General features: G+C 49.6%; 1 long non-coding RNA gene across 1 annotated transcript in view; it reads right to left on the bottom strand.

The window, feature by feature from the left end:
• Positions 1 to 437: 437 nt before the first annotated feature.
• Positions 438 to 14,112, bottom strand: part of LOC144487448 (uncharacterized) — a 66,391-nt gene continuing 52,716 nt past the window's right edge. Inside the window, exon 3 of the long non-coding RNA XR_013496413.1 lies at positions 438 to 1,601. This is a non-coding gene — a long non-coding RNA (uncharacterized LOC144487448). The remainder of the gene's footprint in view (positions 1,602 to 14,112) is intronic.

Genomic DNA, 14,112 nt, shown 5'->3' with positions numbered 1-14,112 from the left:
ACTACTGGGCAACAATGATTACCCACCAAGGACAGGGTTGTAATTCTGATCTGAAACCTATGTACATGTGGACACCCGCCCTAATGAGAACCATGCTACTACAACAGACACTACACAGAATGGAATACCCACTAACTTCCTCAAGTAACCTTTCTGCTGCCTGCAGCACTCAGCTGAGCAAGAATGAAGATTTGTGGCTTTGCACTGAACATGCTATAGAGTGGCTAGTCCTTACCACAACTAACTAAGCAACACATGAGGAGGATCAAGTCTTAACAGGAAACATGAGGAGGAGGGCTGGAATGAAAATAGCCCCTTCCTTCCAGCATTATGATGGGTGACAGCAGTAACCTCATCTCTCCATTCACCAACAGTCCACCCCTCTCTCACTCCATCACACCGACCTCTCTCCAATAATACAATAAGAACAACCGTCAGAAAATGCATATTCATTCCAAATTTATAAATTCAATCGTGTCATAAAGCCTGCATGTATTATCTAATCATCTTCGTGGATTCCCTCAGTGCTTCTTCCACTTTGTCCCTCCTAGTACATCTACAAGGTTCTCCCCCAGTGTCTGAAATCTGCTGACCTCCAGTTGAGGAAACCGTGGCTGTCTTTGGAGGGCAAACTTGCGCCCTCTGGGCCCAGCTTCATACTGCAACAGCACAGCCTGGTCGGCAGTAACCTGGGCTAACAGGCAACAACAAGGCCCCTGGCAGAATGGCAGTGAATGGGACCACAAAAACTGCCATCCTGAGAGAGGAAAACAGATCCGTGCTCCATGGAATCACTGTCCCAGGAAGCTAGCTCAACAATCCAATGGAGATCTGAATTATGGACAACTGTGACACACTGGAATCCTCTCCATGTAGTGTCATCCCAGAGCCATGGTGGCCACAGTTTGACTTCCACTGCGACACTCGGACCTTTGGAAGGTGTGCTGCAATGGTGGGCAAGATATTCACCATCATTGTCATTGGTGTCACAGGTCTGTTGATGGAGGTGTGCACCCTTTCATTGCTGGAATGCATGACCTTCAAGCTCTCTGCCAAGTTAATAATGGACATTTACATTCTGAATGAGAAATTGAGAGCAGGTTGTTTTGGCAGGATTCCCAGGGTTCTGTAACCCAGTCCTTTGAAGTTCTATCTAGGTCCTCTGCAGCAGAACTGGTCACTTTGCTCTTTTGGCAAGTTGGTATCTGCATTATCCTGCATTGTGCTGCTTCAGTACTATACAGGTGGCTGAGAGATCAAGTGTGGGTGTCTGCTCCATCTTCATTATCTTCCTCCTCCTCAGTTCACTGGGAAGGCACTGGATCTTAGTTTTTCAGAAGTGGAAAAGGGACAAGAGTTGGGGTGTGATGAAGGGGGAAACAGTAAGATGCATGCTTGCACCCTCTACTGATTCTTAGTCAGAGATTGAGGGGTGAGGGAGAAGTGGGATGACGGAAGGACGATTAGGTTTGCAGATAGCTTCATTATCGATTGTTTCAGCCTGGCCTGTGGCGACGGTCTCAGCGATGCACCGGAGGGTGGGAGTAACAGGCTTGTCCTCCTCCAATTCATTGCTGCTGCTTGTTGTTATGTGCCACCTTCTGCAAGAAAGAGGGGAGAAAGCACCTGAGTCAATGACATGCGACATGTTTGAGTGATGTTTCTGGTGAATGGCTGCCAGGGTGTGCAGGCTGTCTCTGTGACATTTTTTTAATGAGTTTTATGATCTGCATTGTCCTCATGCAAAATCTCTGGAGAGCACTCCCAATGCACCAGAATGACATTTTTTAATTTCCCTCTCTGTCCTTATAGAGTTTACATCACAAAAAGAGGCTCTTCGGCCCATTGTGTCTGCACTGGCCTTCAAGCATCTATTTGAATCCCTTTTTCCAGCACTTGGCCCGTAGCCTTGTATGCCTTGGTATTTCAAGTGCTCATCGAAATACTTCTTAAATGTTGAGTCCTGTGGGTTGTGCTGGTGAGTTCTTAATTCCAGACAAATTTTCACTTTAAATATGTGTGACCATTGGATACAGGATTCTGGGTGTCTGCTCAACCTATATCGGATATTTGTCCCATTGATGGATCTAATTTCAACACAGGGTAAGAGGGGGAAAGATCACTGTCTGTCCCAGACCTCCTTGTATATATTTCTCATTAAGAGTTAATTTATTGCATTTTCTAAATGAACCAAGCTAATCTTTAGTTCCGTGTGTGATGGGAATCTGGCTGTGATTCAGGTCAATGGATCCAGACTGTCTTTCATTCTTTGATGAAAGTCAGGGAGGACAGTAAGTGTCACCCAGATACTGCACCAGTTCTTTCTAGAATGTGTGCCTCACGGACAAGGTCAGCATTTGCTGCCCATCTGTATTTGCCCTTGGGCAGCGAAGAGTCAATCACATTGCTGAGGATCTGGAGTCACATGTAGGCCAGATCAGGTAAGGATGGTAGGGGCAAAGGTCATTCGTAAGCCAGATGGGTTTTTACAGCAATCAATGATGATTATCACAGTCACTGTTCCTGAGGCTAACTTTCAATTCCAGAAATATAACTGAATTTAAATTCCACCAGCTGCTGTGGTGACATTTGAACCTGTGACCCCAGAGCATTAGCCTGGGCCCATGGATTACTAGTCCAGTGATATTACCATCTCCTCTTCAAAAGGAATCACAGGACAGTGATCTTCCTAATTTCCTGTTCTGATCTGCCGATTTGGTTCTATTCCCCGGGGCAGGTCCTGAAGTCTCACTCAAGAGATTTGTATTGTAGTTACAAGTATCTCAGATGTTTTCCATTGCCTTCCTCACGGGTTCTATCTGCAGAGTATGCTCTCCTCAATGGGATGCAACCATGACTAAAATACCCCACCTACCCCTTTCAATGGGGAAGAAGACCACCCACTCCCACTGGACGCACTTACTGGTGAACTGCAGGGTGGTGCTCGAATCCCTCATCTTTTGAGCTGGGAGCGAGTCTGTGGCCCCTGACCCAGTGTCACTCAACGCTCCCATTGTGCTGAGGCCAGTTGTTCATCAGCAATCAGATTGTCAAACCTGTGACCCTCCAATCTGTCGGATTTATTCCCACAATCGGCCAGCCTCTCAATCTCCCTGGCTGCCACCAGGGAATGGGAAAAAAACGGGCCAATCAGGTCCTGCTATTAAATTTGGGTTTCCCATCCTCGAATGCCTCCACTCCCTCCCCAGCTCGCTGGCAATATCCAGTCCTTCAATGTTGCTCTCTCTGTGCTGGTGTTGATCCACCACCAGAGGCCCCCAGACGCCTGGGAGCTGTGTCACGTTGAGTGTCTTTCTCTGCAGCTTGTCCCACAATGTGCTGACTGATAACAACCAGCAGAGCAAACTGAGCCTCAACTCGCTCATGTGTGTCGGTCAGAAAGACATCAATAAGTGGGTCAGCTCCTCAAACCCCAGAGTAGGAGATCCACCTTGTCTTGTTCAGTGCAGCTGCTTCTGCTTTCAAGCTCAGGATCACTCACACACCTTCCCTCCTCCTTGCTTCTCTCGACATCCTCCAAAGGGCACATTGAGGCATCTGTTGCTGCCTTCCTGCTAGCAGCAACCCAATTCCTCTCTCTCACTGACTTTCGTGCTTGCTGGGGGTCAGTCATGCCCATGCCCTACCTGCACCATTCAGCCCACCCACTGGTTAACACTCCTAAATATCTCTACAGTTTGATCAGAAAGATTTCTACAATTGTAGAGGCTTTTTCAAAGGCCGAGGTCTCTCTGTCATATTTCAGGATGTGGAGATGCCGGCGTTGGACTGGGGTAAGCACCAGTCTCACAACACCAGGTTAAAGTCCAACAGGTTTATTTGGCAGCACTAGCTTTCGGAGCCTCAAGCTCCTTCTTCAGGTATAAATCTCTTCTGGTTTTCTTTGCTCTTAGCCCTGATGAAGGGTCACCCAGCCTGGAAACGTTGGCTCTATTCTCTCTCCGCAGATGCTGTCAGACCTGCTGAGATTTTCCTGCATTTTCTGACTTTGTGTGCTGCATTCTGTCAAGCAGCCTACGCAATTCAATATTCGAGAATCATATAATCCTGCCCCTTTGGAAGACAGTCAGTCCCATTCCACTCTCTTACTCTTTGCAAATTATTTTCCCTTCAAATAGCTATCCAGTTCCTTGTGAAAATTACAATTAAGTCCACTTCCACTACCCTTTCATTCCAGTTCATAACAACTTGCAGCATGAAATTGTGTTGCTTATGTTGCCTCTGGTTCTTTTATCAATTAATGTCATTCTGTGTGCTCTGATTCCCAACACTTAAATATCTGAAAATAATTTTGTCTTATTTATTCGACCAGAACTAATCATGATTTTGAACCCCTCCTGCTCATGAGTAATATGGTTATTGATGCATACATTGACCAATAGTTCAAGAGAGTTAAGGGTTACGATGTGAGTTTTGAATCTCCAGGAGTTGCCGACTGATTTACACTATTCTGCGCACAAACGGCCACACACCCTTCGCGTCCCAGTCATTTTAACAACTTGCTGGATTTGGGCATTAGTTATCCATTAATCTCACTACAGATATAAAGGTCTGGAACTCAAAAGTACCATTTTAGCAAGTATCCTGACCAGCCCAAAGAATTACTGGCCCACTCCCAAACACACGAAACACCTCCTGACATTTCCCTGGGATCTCTGTGCAATTACTGACACACTCCCCTGGGGTCTCTGTACAGTTATTGACACACTCCCCTAGGGTCTCTGTACAATCACTGACACACTCCCCTGGGGTCTCTGTACAATTACTGACACACTCCCCTGGGGTCTCTGTACAATTACTGACACACTCCCCTGGGGTCTCTGTACAAATACTGACACACTCCCCTGGGATCTCTGTACAATCACTGACACACTCCCCTGGGGTCTCTGTACAATTACTGACACACTCCCCTGGGATCTCTGTACAGTTATTGACACACTCCCCTAGGGTCTCTGTACAATCACTGACACACTCCCCTGGGGTCTCTGTACAATTACTGACACACTCCCCTGGGGTCTCTGTACAATTACTGACACACTCCCCTGGGGTCCCTGTACAATTACTGACACACTCCCCTGGGGTCTCTGTACAATTACTGACACATTCCCCTGGGGTCTCTGTACAATGACTGACACACTCCCCTGGGGTCCCTGTACAATTACTGACACACTCCCCTGGGGTCTCTGTACAATTACTGACACACTCCCCTGGGGTCCCTGTACAATTACTGACACACTCCCCGAGGGGGTCTCTGTACAATTACTGACACACTCCCCTGGGGTCTCTGTACAATTACTGACACACTCCCCTAGGGGGGTCCCTGTACAATCACTCACACACTCCCCTGGGGTCTCTGTACAATTACTGACACACTCCCCTGGGGTCTCTGTACAATTACTGACACACTCCCCTGGGGTCTCTGTACAATTACTGACACACTCCCCTGGGGTCTCTGTACAATTACTGACACACTCCCCTGGGGTCCCTGTACAATTACTGACACACTCCCCTGGGGTCCCTGTACAATTACTGACACACTCCCCTGGGGTCCCTGTACAATTACTGACACACTCCCCTGGGCTCTCTGTACACTTACTGACACACTCCCCTGGGGTCTCTGTACAGTTATTGACACACTCCCCTGGGGTCCCTGTACAATTACTGACACACTCCCCTGGGGTCCCTGTACAATTACTGACACACTCCCCTGGGCTCTCTATACAATTACTGACACACTCCCCTGGGGTCCCTGTACAATTACTGACACACTCCCCTGGGCTCTCTGTACACTTACTGACACACTCCCCTAGGGGGTCTCTGTACATTTACTGACACACTCCCCTAGGGTCTCTGTACAATTACTGACACACTCCCCTAGGGGGTCTCTGTACATTTACTGACACACTCCCCTAGGGTCTCTGTACAATTACTGACACACTCCCCTAGGGGGTCTCTGTACATTTACTGACACACTCCCCTAGGGTCTCTGTACAATTACTGACACACTCCCCTAGGGGGTCTCTGTACATTTACTGACACACTCCCCTAGGGTCTCTGTACAATTACTGACACACTCCCCTAGGGGGTCTCTGTACATTTACTGACACACTCCCCTAGGGGGTCTCTGTACAATTACTGACACACTCCCCTAGGGGGTCTCTGTACAATTACTGACACACTCCCCTAGGGGGTCTCTGTACAATTACTGACACACTCCCCTAGGGGGTCTCTGTACAATTACTGACACACTCCCCTAGGGGATCTCTGTACAATTACTGACACACTCCCCTGGGGTCTCTGTACAATTACTGACACACTCCCCTAGGGGGTCTCTGTACATTTACTGACACACTCCCCTGGGGTCTCTGTACAATTACTGACACACTCCCCTAGGGGGTCTCTGTACATTTACTGACACACTCCCCTGGGGTCTCTGTACAATTACTGACACACTCCCCTGGGGTCTCTGTACATTTACTGACACCCTCCCCTGGGGTCTCTGTACAGTTATTGACACACTCCCCTGGGGTCCCTGTACAATTACTGACACACTCCCCTGGGCTCTCTGTACAATTACTGACACACTCCCCTGGGGTCTCTGTACATTTACTGACACCCTCCCCTGGGGTCTCTGTATAATTACTGACACACTCCCCTGGGGTCTCTGTACAATTACTGACACACTCCCCTGGGGTCTCTGTACATTTACTGACACCCTCCCCTGGGGTCTCTGTACAGTTATTGACACACTCCCCTGGGGTCCCTGTACAATTACTGACACACTCCCCTGGGCTCTCTGTACAATTACTGACACACTCCCCTGGGGTCTCTGTACATTTACTGACACCCTCCCCTGGGGTCTCTGTACAATTACTGACACACTCCCCTGGGGTCTCTGTACAATTACTGACACACTCCCCTGGGGTCTCTGTACATTTACTGACACCCTCCCCTGGGGTCTCTGTACAGTTATTGACACACTCCCCTGGTGTCTCTGTACAATTACTGACACATTCCCCTGGGGTCTCTGTACAATTACTGACACACTCCCCTGGGGTCTCTGTACAATTACTGACACACTCCCCTAGGGGGTCTCTGTACAATTACTGACACACTCCCCTGGGGTCTCTGTACAATTACTGACACACTCCCCTGGGGTCTCTGTACAATTACTGACACACTCCCCTGGGGTCTCTGTACAATTACTGACACACTCCCCTGGTGTCTCTGTACAATTACTGACACATTCCCCTGGGGTCTCTGTACAATTACTGACACATTCCCCTGGGGTCTCTGTACAATTACTGACACATTCCCCTGGGGTCTCTGTACAATTACTGACACACTCCCCTGGGGTCTCTGTACAATTACTGACACATTCCCCTGGGGTCTCTGTACAATTACTGACACATTCCCCTGGGGTCTCTGTACAATTACTGACACACTCCCCTGGGGTCTCTGTACAATTACTGACTCACTCCCCTGGGGTCTCTGTACAATTACTGACACACTCCCCTGGGGTCTCTGTACAATTACTGACTCACTCCCCTGGGGTCTCTGTACAATTACTGACACACTCCCCTGGGCTCTCTGTACAATTACTGACACACTCCCCTGGGGTCTCTGTACATTTACTGACACCCTCCCCTGGTGTCTCTGTACAATTACTGACACATTCCCCTGGGGTCTCTGTACAATTACTGACACACTCCCCTAGGGGGTCTCTGTACAATTACTGACACACTCCCCTAAGGGGTCTCTGTACAATTACTGACACACTCCCCTGGGGTCTCTGTACAATTACTGACTCACTCCCCTGGGGTCCCTGTACAATTACTGACTCACTCCCCTGGGGTCTCTGTACAATTACTGACACACTCCCCTGGGGTCTCTGTACAATTACTGACACACTCCCCTGGGGTCTCTGTACAATTACTGACACACTCCCCTGGGGTCCCTGTACAATTACTGACACACTCCCCTGGGGTCCCTGTACAATTACTGACACACTCCCCTGGGCTCTCTGTACACTTACTGACACACTCCCCTGGGGTCTCTGTACAGTTATTGACACACTCCCCTGGGGTCCCTGTACAATTACTGACACACTCCCCTGGGGTCCCTGTACAATTACTGACACACTCCCCTGGGCTCTCTATACAATTACTGACACACTCCCCTGGGGTCCCTGTACAATTACTGACACACTCCCCTGGGCTCTCTGTACACTTACTGACTCACTCCCCTGGGGTCTCTGTACAATTACTGACACACTCCCCTGGGGTCTCTGTACAATTACTGACACACTCCCCTAGGGGGTCTCTGTACAATTACTGACACACTCCCCTGGGGTCTCTGTACAATTACTGACACACTCCCCTAGGGGGTCTCTGTACAATTACTGACACACTCCCCTGGGGTCTCTGTACAATTACTGACACACTCCCCTGGGGTCTCTGTACATTTACTGACACACTCCCCTAGGGTCTCTGTACAATTACTGACACATTCCCCTGGGGTCTCTGTACAATTACTGACACATTCCCCTGGGGTCTCTGTACAATTACTGACACACTCCCCTGGGGTCTCTGTACAATTACTGACACACTCCCCTAGGGGGTCTCTGTACATTTACTGACACACTCCCCTAGGGTCTCTGTACAATTACTGACACACTCCCCTGGGGTCTCTGTACAATTACTGACACACTCCCCTGGGGTCTCTGTACAATTACTGACACACTCCCCTAGGGGGTCTCTGTACAGTTACTGACACACTCCCCTAGGGTCTCTGTACAATTACTGACACACTCCCCTGGGGTCTCTGTACAATTACTGACACACTCCCCTGGGCTCTCTGTACACTTACTGACACACTCCCCTGGGGTCTCTGTACAATTACTGACACACTCCCCTAGGGGGTCTCTGTACAGTTACTGACACACTCCCCTGGGGTCTCTGTACAATTACTGACACACTCCCCTAGGGTCTCTGTACAATTACTGACACACTCCCCTGGGGTCTCTGTACACTTACTGACACACTCCCCTGGGGTCTCTGTACAATTACTGACACACTCCCCTGGGCTCTCTGTACACTTACTGACACACTCCCCTGGGGTCTCTGTACAATTACTGACACACTCCCCTAGGGTCTCTGTACAATTACTGACACACTCCCCTAGGGGGTCTCTGCACAGTTATTGACACACTCCCCTGGGGTCTCTGTACATTTACTGACACCCTCCCCTGGGCTCTCTGTACAATTACTGACACACACCCCTGGGGTCTCTGTACATTTACTGACACCCTCCCCTGGGCTCTCTGTACAATTACTGACACACTCCCCTGGGGTCTCTGTACAGTTATTGACACACTCCCCTGGGGTCTCTGTACAATTACTGACACACTCCCCTGGGGTCTCTGTACATTTACTGACACCCTCCCCTGGGCTCTCTGAACAATTACTGACACACTCCCCTGGGGTCTCTGTACAGTTATTGACACACTCCCCTGGGCTCTCTGTACAATTACTGACACACTCCCCTGGGGTCTCTGTACAGTTATTGACACACTCCCCTGGGGTCTCTGTACAATTACTGACACACTCCCCTGGGGTCTCTGTACAGTTATTGACACACTCCCCTGGGGTCTCTGTACAATTACTGACACATTCCCCTGGGGTCTCTGTACAATTACTGACACATTCCCCTGGGGTCTCTGTACAATTACTGACACACTCCCCTGGGGTCTCTGTACAATTACTGACACACTCCCCTGGGGTCTCTGTACAATTACTGACACACTCCCCTAGGGTCTCTGTACAATTACTGACACACTCCCCTGGGGTCTCTGTACAATTACTGACACACTCCCCTGGGGTCTCTGTACAATTACTGACACACTCCCCTGGGGTCTCTGTACAATTACTGACTCACTCCCCTGGGGTCTCTGTACAATTACTGACACACTCCCCTAGGGGGTCTCTGTACAATTACTGACACACTCCCCTAGGGGGTCTCTGTACAATTACTGACACACTCCCCTAGGGGGTCTCTGTACAATTACTGACACACTCCCCTAGGGGGTCTCTGTACAATTACTGACACACTCCCCTGGGGTCTCTGTACAATTACTGACACACTCCCCTAGGGGGTCTCTGTACAATTACTGACACACTCCCCTAGGGGGTCTCTGTACAATTACTGACACACTCCCCTAGGGGGTCTCTGTACAATTACTGACACATTCCCCTGGGGTCTCTGTACAATTACTGACACACTCCCCTGGGGTCTCTGTACAATTACTGACACACTCCCCTGGGGTCTCTGTACAATTACTGACTCACTCCCCTGGGGTCTCTGTACAATTACTGACACACTCCCCTGGGGTCTCTGTACAATTACTGACACACTCCCCTGGGGTCTCTGTACAATTACTGACACACTCCCCTAGGGGGTCTCTGTACAATTACTGACACGCTCCCCTGGGGTCTCTGTACAATTACTGACACACTCCCCTAGGGGGTCTCTGTACAATTACTGACACACTCCCCTGGGGTCTCTGTACAATTACTGACACATTCCCCTGGGGTCTCTGTACAATTACTGACACACTCCCCTGGGGTCTCTGTACAATTACTGACACATTCCCCTGGGGTCTCTGTACAATTACTGACACATTCCCCTGGGGTCTCTGTACAATTACTGACACACTCCCCTAGGGGGTCTCTGTACAATTACTGACACGCTCCCCTGGGGTCTCTGTACAATTACTGACTCACTCCCCTGGGGTCTCTGTACAATTACTGACACACTCCCCTAGGGGGTCTCTGTACAATTACTGACACATTCCCCTGGGGTCTCTGTACAATTACTGACACATTCCCCTGGGGTCTCTGTACAATTACTGACACACTCCCCTAGGGGGTCTCTGTACAATTACTGACACACTCCCCTAGGGGGTCTCTGTACAATTACTGACACACTCCCCTAAGGGGTCTCTGTACAATTACTGACACATTCCCCTGGGGTCTCTGTACAATTACTGACACATTCCCCTGGGGTCTCTGTACAATTACTGACACATTCCCCTGGGGTCTCTGTACAATTACTGACACACTCCCCTAAGGGGTCTCTGTACAATTACTGACACACTCCCCTGGGGTCTCTGTACAATTACTGACACACTCCCCTGGGGTCTCTGTACAATTACTGACACACTCCCCTGGGGTCTCTGTACAATTACTGACACACTCCCCTGGGGTCCCTGTACAATTACTGACACACTCCCCTGGGGTCTCTGTACAATTACTGACACACTCCCCTGGGGTCTCTGTACAATTACTGACACACTCCCCTGGGGTCTCTGTACAATTACTGACACATTCCCCTGGGGTCCCTGTACAATTACTGACACACTCCCCTGGGGTCTCTGTACAATTACTGACACATTCCCCTGGGGTCTCTGTACAATTACTGACACATTCCCCTGGGGTCTCTGTACAATTACTGACACATTCCCCTGGGGTCTCTGTACATTTACTGACACATTCCCCTGGGGTCTCTGTACAATTACTGACACATTCCCCTGGGGTCTCTGTACAATTACTGACACACTCCCCTAGGGGGTCTCTGTACAATTACTGACACACTCCCCTAAGGGGTCTCTGTACAATTACTGACACATTCCCCTGGGGTCTCTGTACAATTACTGACACATTCCCCTGGGGTCTCTGTACAATTACTGACACATTCCCCTGGGGTCTCTGTACAATTACTGACACACTCCCCTAAGGGGTCTCTGTACAATTACTGACACACTCCCCTGGGGTCTCTGTACAATTACTGACACATTCCCCTGGGGTCTCTGTACAATTACTGACACACTCCCCTAAGGGGTCTCTGTACAATTACTGACACACTCCCCTGGGGTCTCTGTACAATTACTGACACATTCCCCTGGGGTCTCTGTACAATTACTGACACATTCCCCTGGGGTCTCTGTACAATTACTGACACACTCCCCTAAGGGGTCTCTGTACAATTACTGACACACTCCCCTGGGGTCTCTGTACAATTACTGACACATTCCCCTGGGGTCTCTGTACAATTACTGACACACTCCCCTAAGGGGTCTCTGTACAATTACTGACACACTCCCCTGGGGTCTCTGTACAATTACTGACACATTCCCCTGGGGTCTCTGTACAATTACTGACACATTCCCCTGGGGTCTCTGTACAATTACTGACACACTCCCCTAAGGGGTCTCTGTACAATTACTGACACATTCCCCTGGGGTCTCTGTACAATTACTGACACATTCCCCTGGGGTCTCTGTACAATTACTGACACATTCCCCTGGGGTCTCTGTACAATTACTGACACATTCCCCTGGGGTCTCTGTACAATTACTGACTCACTCCCCTGGGGTCTCTGTACAATTACTGACACACTCCCCTAGGGGGTCTCTGTACAATTACTGACACACTCCCCTAGGGGGTCTCTGTACAATTACTGACACACTCCCCTAAGGGGTCTCTGTACAATTACTGACACATTCCCCTGGGGTCTCTGTACAATTACTGACACATTCCCCTGGGGTCTCTGTACAATTACTGACACATTCCCCTGGGGTCTCTGTACAATTACTGACACACTCCCCTAGGGGGTCTCTGTACAATTACTGACACACTCCCCTAGGGGGTCTCTGTACAATTACTAACACACTCCCCTCGGGGGTCTCTGTGCAATTACTGACACATTCCCCTGGGGTCTCTGTACAATAACTGACACATTCCCCTGGGGTCTCTGTACAATTACTGACACACTCCCCTAGGGGGTCTCTGTACAATTACTGACACATTCCCCTGGGGTCTCTGTACAATTACTGACACACTCCCCTGGGGTCTCTGTACAATTACTGACACATTCCCCTGGGGTCTCTGTACAATTACTGACACATTCCCCTGGGGTCTCTGTACAATTACTGACACACTCCCCTGGGGTCTCTGTACAATTACTGACTCACTCCCCTGGGGTCACTGTACAATTACTGACACACTCCCCTAGGGGGTCTCTGTACAATTACTGACACACTCCCCTGGGGTCTCTGTACAATTACTGACTCACTCCCCTGGGGTCACTGTACAATTACTGACACACTCCCCTAGGGGGTCTCTGTACAATTACTGACACACTCCCCTGGGGTCTCTGTACAATTACTGACACACTCCCCTAGTGGGTCTCTGTACAATTACTGACACACTCCCCTGGGGTCTCTGTACAATTACTGACTCACTCCCCTGGGGTCACTGTACAATTACTGACACACTCCCCTAGGGGGTCTCTGTACAATTACTGACACACTCCCCTGGGGTCTCTGTACAATTACTGACTCACTCCCCTGGGGTCACTGTACAATTACTGACACACTCCCCTAGGGGGTCTCTGTACAATTACTGACACACTCCCCTGGGTTCCCTGTACAATTACTGACACACTCCCCTGGGGTCACTGTACAATTACTGACACACTCCCCTGGGGTCTCTGTACAATTACTGACACACTCCCCTGGGGTCACTGTACAATTACTGACACATTCCCCTGGGGTCTCTGTACAATTACTGACACATTCCCCTGGGGTCTCTGTACAGTTACTGACTCACTCCCCTGGGGTCTCTGTACAATTACTGACACACTCCCCTGGGGTCACTGTACAATTACTGACACATTCCCCTGGGGTCTCTGTACAATTACTGACACACTCCCCTAGGGGGTCTCTGTACAATTACTGACTCACTCCCCTGGGGTCACTGTACAATTACTGACACATTCCCCTGGGGTCTCTGTACAGTTACTGACACACTCCCCTAGGGGGTCTCTGTACAATTACTGACACACTCCCCTGGGGTCTCTGTACAATTACTGACACACTCCCCTAGGGGGTCTCTGTACAATTACTGACACACTCCCCTGGGGTCTCTGTACAATTACTGACTCACTCCCCTGGGGTCACTGTACAATTACTGACACACTCCCCTAGGGGGTCTCTGTACAATTACTGACACACTCCCCTGGGGTCTCTGTACA

Source organism: Mustelus asterias, unplaced genomic scaffold (assembly GCF_964213995.1).
Source record: "Mustelus asterias unplaced genomic scaffold, sMusAst1.hap1.1 HAP1_SCAFFOLD_798, whole genome shotgun sequence".
Taxonomy (NCBI): domain Eukaryota; kingdom Metazoa; phylum Chordata; class Chondrichthyes; order Carcharhiniformes; family Triakidae; genus Mustelus; species Mustelus asterias.
Note: the sequence above shows the minus strand (reverse complement) of the source record. Positions and strands in the feature narration are given on the sequence as shown.